This window comes from Protopterus annectens, chromosome 8.part1, assembly GCF_019279795.1.
Source record: "Protopterus annectens isolate FY-2018-M chromosome 8.part1, PAN1.0, whole genome shotgun sequence".
Lineage (NCBI taxonomy): Eukaryota > Metazoa > Chordata > Ceratodontiformes > Protopteridae > Protopterus > Protopterus annectens.
In genome coordinates, this window is record NC_056742.1 from 32846338 (window position 1) to 32860735 (window position 14398).

Below are 14398 nucleotides of genomic sequence, written 5' to 3' on the forward strand. Positions count from 1 at the left end.
GATTCATAATTACAGATGGTTTCTAATGTGGTCTAAAATGGGGGGAGCCTCAGAGGTTTGCAGTTGGTTTACTGGAGTGCTATCTGTCTGAAAGAGACATTTATATTGCAGTACGTGCAACTGCTGAGAAAAAAATGTTTTGGTTTGTATGTAAGATATTGATCTGTGATATACTAATAAGTATGGATAGAGAAAAGTTGGTCTGAGCACCGCACCAGGAAAGTAGCAATATAATTTGATTAGACTACCTACGAGATCACCTTTGATATATAGCTATCTACTGATGTTAAACTCTGCAGTTTATACAGCTAATCCAGGGAGAAGGATTAAACTGAGAGAATTAAAAAGTGAAAGTATACGTGTCTGTCAAATACAGTGCTGTGCAGCACTGCATAGAGTGCTACCACCAACTATTTAATGCAGAGTGGAAAAAGCGAATGAACTAATGTGAACATTGCTGTAGTTTGGTCAGTAATGTCTACCCTTCAGACAGCAGAAAATGACTCCCACTTATTGTCCTAAGCAATTTCACACAACTACAAAGTCAACCAAAAATGTACTTTAATGTAAAAAAAGTTGTAAAAGTAGAAGAAATAGTGGAAAGTCACTTGAAAAACAGTTGTATTATCTACATGAAGCTGTTATCTAGCAAATTTACAAAGGTGAACACTCAGTGTAACAAAACGGAGGATTTATTAGCTACACAAATAACCAGTCAACTAAGAAACACACAATATTAGCTATTTTAATCAAGCTGCAGTTTAATGCAAAAGGAAGTGATAAGGGTGAAAAGAAACAAGGCAAAACACTTAACATTAAGTAGAATGGACTGTAGGTATATGCTTTACATAGTCAGGTGACTATTCAAACACAAAGTCAGCAAGTCATACAGAATAATCTGCAAAAAAAGTTAAAGTAGATTAAATAAGCAATACAGTTCTGAAAACACCAAAAAAGGTGCTAAGTGTAGTAATTTAGTCTACTTCCCTGGATATTTTGTGGAGATTAAACTTGAAAAACACCAACCAAACCTCACTTAGCACATTTGCTCCATCTCTCTTATCCTTGAAGTTTTTGGAAGACACAGGCTATGATGTCTATTAGTAGTGTTTAAACTGAGTGGAGGAAGGAATTAACTAATATGAATGAGATGGAGCTCAGTCAGTAATGTCTACCCCTCAGGCAGCAGAAAGTGATACCCTGCCACCAAATAACCATGACTGCCCCTCTGCAAGTTTACACTTAGACAAGAAAACCAAATGAAAATTAACTTGTCAAAGTAGAAGAAACATGGAAAGTAATTGGAAAAGCACTTTTATTAACTAGACAGAGCTGCTGTTTATAACAAATTTACAAAGGAGAACCTTCTGTAACAAAACGAAGGATTCATTAGCTGCACAAACAACCAGTTCTTCAAGGAATGCACAATATCAGCTATTTTAAATGAGCTACAGTTTAATGCAAAAAGTTGGAAGAGTGCAAAAATACAGTCCAAAAATACTTACAGTACCTAGAATAAGATGCAAAGAGATGATATACAGAGCCTGATGGCTATTCAGAATCAGTCATCAAGTTTAACTTAACAAACTTAAAAAATAAAAGTTTATTAAATAAGCAATAAAGAATTGAAAACATCAAAATGTACTTAATGCAATTTAATCTACATCGCTAGATATTTTGTGAAGATTACATTTAAAAATGCCAACCATCTCTTCCCAGGTTAACACATGCTAGATCTCTCCAGAATGTTACCAGTTACATAGCCAATAATTAAATCCAATTTATCCAATCCTTAATTCTCAGTATCATTATGAGTGATGGCAAAATACTACTCAGAACCACTGAGAAACTCAGCCATATCATCCAGTACTGGTTGGAGGCTAAAATAGTCCTCAGTTACAAAGATTTTCTCCACATATTCCATATGAAATGTTGTAATCCCCATGTATTCATTCCAATTGTTTATAAAAGTTGCTAAGCAATGTTATGCATGATATATCAACAAAGTTTATTCCAAAAATGTGGAATTATGTTGAATATGTTGGATTCTGCAAATGCTTTGCCATCTTATGTTGATGATTTGGTAATACAGGTTTGGATTTCTATATCAGGTGTGTTAGTTACTTATGGTTCTGTTTAGGTGATGGAATTCAAAGGGTACTGCTCATTCACAGCATGGAAAAATAAACAGAATCACTATGTAGGATTCTATATGACACTGAGCAGAGATACAATACTTTTAGTTTATCACATGGCTAAAGATGCTGATATCCAAGAGTTATTTGGTGAGTTAACACTGTGGTCTTCTCAACCTGCTTAGGAAAGTAAATACAAAAGGAGGCATTATACTATATGATGGGTATATAAGGAAGGAATAGTCTGCAGCTATAAATGGGCATTGAAAACATATAAGTTACGCAACACTGAAGTTTTTTTTTAGTGGCCACAGAGACATGCTGGTCAAAGAATAGGTTTTAAACAGCATAGCTACTGAAGTTCCTGATGAATGTGTTAGATTTAAGTGAAATGTTATCCATATGGTAATCCATAATGATTATATATGTACCAAAGGAAACTATGGTACAATTCTTCACATCAAGAGTAAGCCTGTGTTAAGACAGAAGGCATTTGTTTGGTGTAAACCTTGCTAGAGAATTTGAGTGCCAGAGTAGGATTTTATAATCACCCCCAGTTTGTAATCATCGACAAACTTAGTCAGCCATAGTCTGTTGACATCAGACATTTTTTTGCTTAAAAAGTGAATACTAAAGAGGAGAGGTTCAGGATGGAGCACTATGGGACTCTACAAGTAATGATTTACTGTCTAAAGCAGACCCCCTAGAATCATAGCATCATAGGAAGTTACTAGACTATTGGCCCTGAGGCTCGTACAAGCCTAGCTAAGAATTTAGCTCATGTTCCAACAAGTCAGCACCCTATGCCACTGTCAAGCAGGGACACAGGTGGAATCCCAGGGATGTATTTTCTGTCCCCCATCCAGTTATCCAGGTTGTGCTTAACAAGGTTTAATGAGGTAATCTGCTTAACATGGAGAGGGGGTCTATTCCACAAAAGGGGGAGTATCTGGGACACAAATCTGTCCCACCAACAAGTCCTGTTGATGTCACAGACCAGGTTGAAGTCACACATGCGGTTTACATGAGTGGAGCTTGAGTTGTGGATATGCAGCAGCCCCATCAGAGCGGGGTCTGAGATTGCTTTGTATGCCAGACAGAGGCCACCTCTGAGGAGTCTTTAGGAGACTGAGTAGAGGGCCAGGGCTTTTAGCCTATCAGTGTAAGGTAGATGTTTGAGGCCCTGATTTCTCTGAGTGATGAACCTCTGTGGTCTCTCCAGCTGCTGCATGTGTTTTGTGAGGTATACGCCAAAAGGGGCATTGTACTCAATAATGGGTCTTATAAGGGAAGAATACAGGGATGTTATGACCACCTTGTCCCTGGATGAGATGCCCTTACTAATGAAGTGGGCCATGTAGAAAGCTTTCTGTACAACTGAGGCAATATGGTGGTCAAAAGTCAGTTTGCTCTCAATCTGGGTCCCCAAGTCCCTCACGACTGATTGCATACTTAGTGCCTTATTATCAATGTGATCATTTGTGGGGATGTTATTCTCCCCAAAAGGGATGATGATGCATTTTTTGGCATTCAGTTTGAGGCCATGTTTCTGGCACCAGTCATTTGTTTGGGCGAGACCCTCTTGGAGGATGTCCACATCACTAGGGGAATTGATGACAGCAGCCAGCTTGCAGTCATTTGCAAACTTGATCAACCATAGCCCACTAGATTTGGCCTGCACGTCTGATAAGTATATCCCAAACAGCAGAGGCCCCATGACCGATCCCTGAGGTACAACACTTGTTACAGGCCTACTGCTTGAGGTGGCTTCCCCTATTTTGACTAGGTGGGTTCTATCACTGAGCCAGATTGCTACCCATCTGGTAACATATGGATTGATGACTAGTTGAGAGAGTTTATCTGTTATATCTGAGTGGGGAATAGTATCAAAGGCCTTGTCCAGGTCAAGGTAGGCAGTCTACACCATCTTCCCCTCATCTATTGCCTTGGTGACTGTCTCAAACATGTTGATCAAATTTAAAAGGCATAACCTCCCCTTGGCAAAACCAAACTGTGTGGGATCAAGTGTCTGGAGGTTGCCAATGTCCTTGTCAATGAGGTCCATGATAATCCACTCCATAGCCTTGCAGATCAGGCTAGTTAGGCTAATGGGTCTATAATTTCTTGGATCGGTGGATGGTCCACCTTTGTGCAAAGGGATGACAGTAGCTGTCCTTCACTCAGCTGGGATGAAGCCAGTACCCAGGCTTTGGTTGAATAGGGTGCCTAATGATACTGCAAGTTCCTGCCTGACTTCATGTAGGATGCAGCCTGGGATATTATCGGGTCCCATGGAGGCTGTATTTTTTGCCTTTGGGAGGGCAGTGATGATTTGCTTCCTAGAGATAAGGGGAGGGAGGCAGGTACTGGTGATGTCCTGTTTTACTGATGGGGGGTACAGAGGAGTGACATTTTCACTGAACTTGTCTGCCAGCAGGTTAGTTATATCTGCAGGGTTTGTGTATGTAGTGTCCTTGACCACCAGTTCTGAGCAGATCTCGGTGCTTCCCTTGAGATTGCAGACATATGTGAAGAAAGTCTTATGACTGTCTTTAGTAGATGTGGCCAGTTTGGACTCGACGTTTGCTTTGCAGGATTTCACTAGTGGTCTTATTTGCTTGTTCAGGTAAAAGAAAGATTGCTTCCAATTAGAGACCTGCTCCTTCTTGGTCCTGGACAGCAATTTTTTCCTTTTATTATAGAGTTTATTTATTGTAGATGTCCACCAGACAGGTTTACTCTTCCTTGAGGAGGAAGATTTTGTCCTGTCTGGTATTCATGATTCCATGAAGCAATATAAAAGCTCATATAATACTTTGGTGTAGGTTTGGGTATCTATATTATTACCTCAAATGGCCAGTATATCGAATACAACTCCATCGACACATAAACGTCGAACAATACATTCAGCAAACCACCAAACCATCAAAAATGAAAACATCGAACGTGTTTGTTGTCCAGCAGTGTGATTGTGGGGATGAGGAAATATATCCTTTTCCCCACTGTAGTGCGGTCTCAGAGTTGGTATATTTAAGTAGGGAGTTATGGGGGGGCTCAGCCCCCCACATGGTGTTAAATGTGTTAATTTAGTTTTACTTCGTTGGGTTTCATTTACCTGAATGGCGCTTTTGATGATGTGATGCGTTCAATGTTTACATTTTCGATGGTTTGGTGGTTCGCTGAATGTGTAGTTCGGTGTTTATGTGTCGACGGAGTTGTATTCAATATACTGGCCATTTGAGGTAATAATATAGATGCAGGTTTGGACATATGTGCCAGTTCCTGTGTAGGGGGAGGGGGCTGTGAAGCTGTTTATACCTTCCCTCAAGAGGTTGAAATCAGCTCTGGAGAAGTTTTTTTGTTTGACCCTAGCTGGGGTGGGTGGGGTGGGGGAGATGGTGACTTCGAAAGTGACTGCTTTCTGGTCGGATCTTACCAGAGACGATGACACTGTAGGGATGCTTCAGTGGTTACTCAGACACTAACAGTATGGCATCTGACAGATAGCCAGTTACCCTTTCGATGGACTGCGCATAGATTAATGTTGAATTGGGAGAATGAGTCAATAATCTGTCAATAATCACAGCATTCATTATAGTATTGAACGCCTTGGCAAGGTTTGGTAAAATGTCATGTACTGTATGACCCTTATGCATGTACATGGTAACTTTTTAAAAAATGCATCTGGGTAGAAAAGGCATAATCCACTTTTTGTAAGTACAGAATTTTGTATGTCTAGGGATATAAGATCGCATACATATTTATATGATCAGTTATAATATGTCTTACAGCCTTGCAAATGATATAGTGAGACTAATTGATCTAAAATTATCAGGATCAGTACAAGGAATACCTTTCTATAAGTTCAATGCAGCAACTATTGGGGATGTCACCAGTGGGAAGGCTGAAGTTAATGTAGTGTTGATGAAGGGTTTCACTAAATGAGACTAAGTACATCTCAGCAGACATCCAAGGATATTGTCAGAAACCAACAAACTAGTATTTTTAATTTTGGAAAGATTTAAAAAGACTGGGCCAAAATACTTTTATGAGTAGATCTATGAGAAGGAATGAGAGGTACAAATCAAATATTGACTAGAGTGAAACTGGATGAGAATTTGTCTGCAAGAATAAAAGCAATGTCCATGTGGTCTGAAAAGGAGACACAATTAGAGTTAAATTCATTAAAAATGTCAGTTGCTCCTAATCCTCCTTATATAGCTGAAGAAAGCCTTATTCCTGTCTTTCATTTCAGTTACAGTCCTATGTTCACATCTAGACTTACATTTCTTAATGACAAGATGGTTGAGAGCCTTACCAAAATTATAGTCCTTTCATAGGGATGAATTTGACATCTTTTATAGATAGGTTCATAGGTTTATACTAGGCTATCTGCTGTAAGGCATTTATAAGCCTAGCCTAAAGTTTTGTGGCTTACGCCACCCCTTATATGAAAAAATACTGTGCCCATTAGTTTGTTGTGCCTCTGTCCAGCAGTGACACAGAGATGATTCCTGGGGTAAACCTATGATCTCCCATCCACAGGTCAAGATTTCTCTTGAACAGAGCCAGTGAGGTGCTCTGCCTCACATGGACCGGGATTTTATTCCACAGCATAGGGAGTCTCTGAGTGATAAATCTATCCCTCCAGCACGTCCTATTTATATCCGTGCTAAGGTTTAAGTCGCTTGCTCTAGCGGTTTTGGTGGATTTGGATTTTTTGAGGTGGAGCATATCCATTAATTCCAGGTTGGACATGGCCTTGTATGTCAGGCACATGTCACCTCTGAGCAGACGGTATGCGACTGAATAGAGCTGAAGTTTCTTCAATCTGGCAGCATATGACAGATTTTGGAGTCCCTTTATCCTTTTGGTGAGGAATTTTTGGGGTCTCTCCAATTGCTGCAGATGTCGGGTGAGATACATCCCAAATGGGGCATTATACTCGATCATTGGTCTGATAAGTGAAGAGTACAGGGGAACAATGACCTCACTAGATCTGGATGTGAATCCCTTCATGATCAGGTGGGCAATGTAGAAGGTCTTTCTAACCACTTTAGCAACGTGAGTGTCAAAAGAAAGGCCACTGTCAACCTGGGTCCCCAGGTCCCTGATAACCTCTTCTGTGCTTAGTGGATTGCCACCTATATGGTAGCTTGGGGTTACCTTGTTTTTCCCGAAGGGTATGACTATACATTTTTTGGCGTTTAACTTCAGGCCATGGCTCTGGCACCAGCTATCTGTTTCCGTGAGTCCCTTCTGAAGGATATCCGTGTCCGATGCACTTTCCACTATGGCGCCCAGTTTGCAGTCGTCTGCAAACTTTGTCAGCCAAAGTCCTCCCATGTTGGCCTGTACTTCTGAGAAGTAGATGCCGAACAATAGGGGGCCAAGGACCGAGACCTGTGGGACACCACTTGTGACCAGCTTGGAGTCTGACATAGCGCCAGCAACTCTAACCCTGTGGGTTCTGTCCTTAAGCCAGTTTGCAACCCATCTTGTGACATATGGGTTTGCATTTAAGCTGGTAAGTTTTTCTACAATACCCGAGTTGGGTATTGTGTCGAAAGCCTTTGCAAGGTCAAGGTAGGCTGTATGGACTGCCTTTCCCTCATCAATGGCCTTGGTGACTGTTTTGAAGAAGTTGACCAAGTTCAAAAGGCATGATCTGCCCTTGACGAAGCCAAACTGGGTCAGGTCCAATGTCTGCAAGTCCCCTATATCTTTGTTTATGAGCTCCATTATGATCCTCTCCATAGCTTTGCAGACTAGACTTGTTAAGCTTATGGGGCGGTAATTACCAGGGTGATGTTACATAATCTGTTAAAGTGTTAGTTTCATCATTTGGACATAGTTTTAAACATACTATTTTGCTAACTTTGGACTGCTACAGATACTTCAATACATCTACCCAAGAAGGAATAACATTCAGAGGAATAGGAAGCAAACTTAGGTGCAAGGTATGATGGGAATCTGTGTGACATCCTCACACTGGGCCAGTAATCAAGGAGCCTGAATCCTCACCACTGTCACTGAAGGGGGACATTCACTTGGAATACAAATGGATACACTCAGTATTTCCAAATGCAGCTCTCCCTGCATCAAGCACAATTTCCCTTATGAGCAGACAAGGAACACATTCAGTCTGGGGCCCAGATCTCTCTATCTGTCTCCCTCCTGGTCTCCAGCAAGATTCCCCACTGATACAGCTGTAGATTTAGGTCCTTAGCAGAGTGTCCAAGCCAAGTCCTCCAGCACCATCTCTGTGAAACAAGTGCTTCGTGTTCCTGTCCCAAGTAGCTGACACACACACTCTTTGAGATTTTATTTTTACACACACAAACACACACACACACACACACACACACACACACACACACACACACACAGATCTGGGAAAGGCTGGCACAGATTACCCTCTCTACTAACTTTGCCCAGACTATAAGGTAGTTTCCCTGCCACCAGTGAGTTACTATAAGACTCTTAAAAGGGTACGCAGTTATACTGAGTGAAGTTAATATTAATACAAATGGTAGTATTCACCAAATAGTAAGGCTTTCAGGATTGGCCAGAGTTATCACCAAATAAATATACGCAAATACTAAAAAGGACCAGCCACAAGTTTGAATATATTTAATAATAAATAATAAAAGAACCAGAAAATACTAAATATATATTCACAGTATACACCAGAGTTTTGGGCATAGAGAATATTAAAAATAACACCAATGGAAAGTTTTATACATTTATAGAAAACAATACTTAGCTAGTCTCACTATCTATTCTTGATTGACTAAAATAATTACTGTTCCTATTTACTGAATAGAGTAAGGCAAGAAGGGTGAGTGGACCTTGTTGTCAGATCCAAGACAGAATGCAGAATGCTGCTGAGACAAAAATCTCCTCTAATATCAATTAAAACATTATTTCTGTACAGAATGACATCACATACATCTGGTCATCTGACTCTTTTTCCCGCTCTATCCCCCATCATTAGCAGCTACCAGGGTTTAGCATCTATGTGCTGCAATACACATAGCTGGAGAATTCCTTAGATGTGCAGCTGCTGGAAGTCATAAAAACATAAAATCATTTCACTCTTCCTACAGGAGCTACAACCTATTCTCTAGTACAGGGATTGCGTCTCTGGATCCATTCAAAACTGTGATAACATCTTTATGGCTTAACCCATAAAGTAATTTAATTTCAAGAATATTTTGCAAAGTCAAGTAGATTAAGATTAACCTCTTCACTTCCAGTATATGCTGTTACAATGTATACATTTAAACAGTTACTAGTATGCATGTACATTTCTTTTCCTTCCAGCAGGACACACTGTTGATACATTTTAATACATGCAAACCTCACAAATACATTTTCAGCAAAAGCTTCTATAAAAATCAGTTTGATATACAAATGACAAATAATTATTTACAAAATTCCAGCTAGATGTGCTGACATATGTTACAAATCCACTGCCCTTTTTCTCCTGGCATGGCTGGCAGTACCTCCCATCTTCACAAGCTCTACCAATGTGATTGTCATTAAGTTCAGTAAAGTAACTGACTCTTCGAACAACCCCAGAATGTACAGATGTTATGGGGCACACAGCAGATTTTGTAGGGAGGAGATTAGAGTAAAATGGTCAGATTTGATCAGGATGGTCATGAACAAATGTGATAGTGTAACTTGGGGGAGACAATTGTGAGAACAAGGTTAAGAAGATTAATGTTATGGTTTGCAGATGGACAGTTTGGTCAAGTGCATTGTAATTTATGCAGTACAGAACTCTTCTGTGTATTTGCTGTTGTTTTTATATGTTTTCCAGTTTATATGTGGGTAATTGATGTCCCCTATAAAAAGGTATGTGATTCTATGCTTAGCTGCTCTAACTGTTTAAAATATAATGCATCCACAGAAAGGGTCATAGATAAATTAGATATAATTTCATTATTAATTTTTGAGCATATCTTTGACTTCACTTAGTTACAATTTTCATTAATATCTCTAATAAGATTATTTTTGGGGGGATACTTGGGACACATACACTTTATGATGTGTATATTTCTTTAATGACTTTTTTAAATGTTGGGGTATGTGACATATTCATGGTTCTAAGGAAGTCCTTACTATATGGATGAAAGCACTTAACACATATATTACATTAAAGTTAGAATTAATTTGTGTTTCATATTCTTCCTATTTCCTGGTGCTGTGGTTTATGTTAAGTTACAGATCTGCATTATGCAAAATCAGGTGAGTGATAATGGGGTTACAAATAAATACAGTTATTTCCCCACCATTGACAGTACTACTACTATGCTTGAAACAGTTTTCTGGAATTAAATAAATGCCAGTGTATTTAAGGGCAGGAAAAGCCTGCATTTCATAGATTTTGCTGCTTAAGATTGTGGCATTCAGCACTGCTGCCTTGATATTTCCTGAATTGATTAACCAGTTTGGGGTACCCATCAAATGAACTCTGCCTAAAAAGGCAATGTGTTGTTGTTGTGACTTTCGGCTTTTCCCAGTTAGGGGTCACCACAGTGGAACTCCGGTCCGCTAATGTTTGGTAGTTGATTTTTACGTGCTGAGTTACCAGCCCTGATGCACAACCTTCAATGAAGGTACGCCCATTCACGCATGTCTCCATGCAGAAGACGCTCTAGCTGAGAATCGAACTGGACAGCGTCTTACTGTGAGGTGACAACGTTATCAAAAATGGATATTTCAGCCAGCACTGATAATCAAGAGGTGCAAGATCTAGGCCATCCCTGGAAAAGCAGGGGGGAGGTCTATTGACCATTTTATCCAATTCAGACATGCACTGAATCCCACTAGAATTATATCAACTTACTAGCCAGTTATTGAAGCAGATTATTTTCTTGACTTTATTTGCCATTTTGGTGAAGGTAGAATGCTGAACAGTACTGGGATATTACCTTCTTCAAAGACCTGATCAGAGAGTTCAGCAATGTCTCTCTGCAGATCCTAGAACTTGAAATACCTAAGACCATTCATCGCCACATGGGCAACATGATCATAAGCATGTCTGTGTGTTGCAGTGACCTGGGGGCCCCAGCTGCATCAATGATTCCAGGAACAAAAATGCAGTTCTCGTCCTATCCTTTGTTAGCTTGGTGAATAAAGTGTCTGTATATCCAACAGTACAATCACCAATGATTTTGAGATTTCCGGGATATGCTGCTTGCCTATAGCACCTTATGAGTACAGGCAAGAAAAACAGATGCCTCTCATTTACAGAAGGTCGGGATGTGGTGTTAGTATTCAGGTTATATGGCTAAGGAAGCCAGAAAGAATGTTTGTAAGGCCTAGGAGGCTTAGTCAAGGATTTATTTAGCACCTCAGCTTATAAAGTGGTGATATTGTCAAACTTAGATAAGGCAGTATTGTTTCTGAATGTGGTGGGGACTGAAAGACTAGCTAATATGTGATAGAAAAAGTGGGTTGTCGGTAAACATGCACCAGTTCTTGAATTGCCTCAGAAAAGTAAGAACTAATAGGTTAATATGTTCATAGGTGTGTACTAAGCTAATGGCCTTGGGGCCTTTACAAGCCTAGCCATAGGATTACCATAGCATCGTGCCACCCATCCTTAGTTCCCAGTGCCTCTGTCGAGTAGAGGCACTGGAGTTATCCCTGGGGTGAATTTTCTATTTCCCATCTACTCATCAAAATTTCTCTTGAAGAGGTTCAGCGAGGTGCTCTGCTTGACACGTATGGGAAGTCCATTCCATAGCATGAGCAGTCTCTGGGTTATGAACCTGTTCCTCGAGTATGTTCTGTTGATTGTGGTAATGAGGTTGAGGTCTCTGGCACATGTGGTGTGGAGGGATTGGGATTCCTTTAGATGTAGCATTTCTAACAGAGCTGGGTCAGACATGGCTTTGTAAGTCAAGCAGCCATCACCTTTAAGTAGCCGATATGAGACAGAATAGTTGGAGTTTTTTGAGTCTGTCCATACAGGACAAGTGTTTAAGGCCTAGGATCCTCTTTGTGAGGTACTTTTGTGGCCTCTCCAGTTGTTGCAGGTGTCTAGTGGGGTGCATGCCAAATTGGGCATTGTACTCGATGATTGGCCTAATGAGGGAAGAGTAGAGGGAGACAATTACCTCTTTCTTCCTGGATGCAAAACTCTAACTAATGAGATGTGCCACAGTGGCAATGTGATGATCAAAAGAGAGGTTGCTGGCAGCCTGTGTTCTCAGATCTCTTATAACACCTTCTGTGTTCAGTGGACTACCATTAGTGTGGTAATTCATGGGAACTGGGTTTTTCCCAAAGGGGATAATGACACATTTTTTTGGCATTGAACTTAAGGCCATGGTTCAGACACCAGTCGTTGGCCTCAGTGAGGCCATTCTGTAGGATGTTAGTATCATCAGGGGAGTTTATAATAGCTTCCAACTTGCAATTGTCTGCAAACTTTGTCAGTCAGAGTCCCTTCATGTTGGCCTGGACTTCAGAGAAGTAGGCACTAAACATGAAAGCACCCAGCACCAAACCCTGTGGAGCTCCACTCGTGACTAGTCGTCAGTCTGACTTGGAGTCAGCTACTTTCACACTGTGGGTTCTATCTGTGAGCCAGTTTGCAACCCACCTAGTGATATAGGGGTTGTTGTCTAGCTTGGTGAGTTTTTCTATGATTCCTGAGTGGACATGGTATCAAAGGCCTTGGCCAGATCAAGGTAGGCTGTACGAACCACCTTGCTTTCATCCACAGCTCTGGTGACTGACTCAAAGAAGTCGACCAAGTTGAGCAGGCATGATCTACCCTTCACAAAACCAAACTGTGTGGGATACAGAGTTTGGAGATTCCCTGTATCCTTGTTTATTAGGTCCATGATGTTGCATCTCATAGCTATGCATATCAGACTTGTCAGGCTAATGGGGCAATAGTTCCCAGGGTCTGTAGTCACTCCTCCTTTGTGGAGAGGGATGGCTGTAGCAGTGCGCCATTTGGTAGGGACAAAACCTGAGGTGAGGCTGTGATTGAACAAGGCACACAGTTGAGGTGCCATTTCACTCTGTAGTTCATGTAGAACACAGCCAGGGATATTGTCAGGCCCCATAGAAGCTGTATTCTTGGCCTTGGACAGTGCTATTTTAACATGTGCAGCAGTAATATTGGGTGTCTGGCAATAGGTTGGATTAAGATGATACTAAAACATTCTGCAACTGCATGGTAGCAGGTAGTGCTTTTACAGCTCAGTTAGTACAACAGCTAAAATATAACAGAATGTACACAGGGAACAGATCTAAAAAGAATGCAAAGCAGTGATGATCAAGAGCACACAACATGTAACTGTCTCAGTTATAATAGTAATATTGATCAATTTTGAGTGTGATTTTGTCTGACAACAACTGGCTACACCTGTAGGTATCTTTGGGTAGTCAGTGTCCTTGGTTTATACAATGCAGTGAGTGGGCAAATTAATTTAATTAGTGAAGGCTTGTGCCTTATCAAAATGATATTTTTGTCCTTAGTCACAACAGCCAATTAAAAGGAGTTGGTGGGAATTTTGTGGTCTGATTAGCATGAGGGATGAGAAACTCAGATCAACTAGCTTTAAGTATACAACAATCAACCTACTTTGGAGAAATGGATTTGAAACAGGGACCACTTAATATACAGTCAAATGCTATACACTAGATTACAACCCTGATTGTTGTGTTCAGTTTTTTCAAAGATTTAGTTTTGTACTCCTTTTGCTTGTATGTCAGTTCTTAGTTGTTGTTTGCATATTAGAACCTTCTAGAGAAAAAACAAGAACTGCTTTACCCTTTCTGTCAGCGATCACTCTTTCTCAAATGTGTACCATTAAAAGCCATTTCTTCAGATTGTTACACTTGCCTATCTTCTTCAGTAGGTCAAATACTTGTGTTATGAGTTTTTTTAAATCTCACTTCATGCAATATCAGCAAGTGATTTTCTGAGCTGAGATTGGGTGTCTTAAAAGATTTAGCTGAACCTGTGGAATATATGTTTGGGCTACCAATACCCACTTCATATGCCCTAATACCTCAGGAGGTGTACTGTTTTACAACCCTGATATGGCTGTGAAGACATTTGTTGTGTGTGGTGATGTATAACAAAATTGTCGAGAGATAGGCTTCTCAGGTAGTGCCCTCTGGAAGGCAACAGCAAAACAACCTTTTTCTAGGAATGAGTACAGTTTCATTGAATAGGAGAATGGCAGACATGGGCAGTCACACCAACACAGAGCCCATTATATTACCAC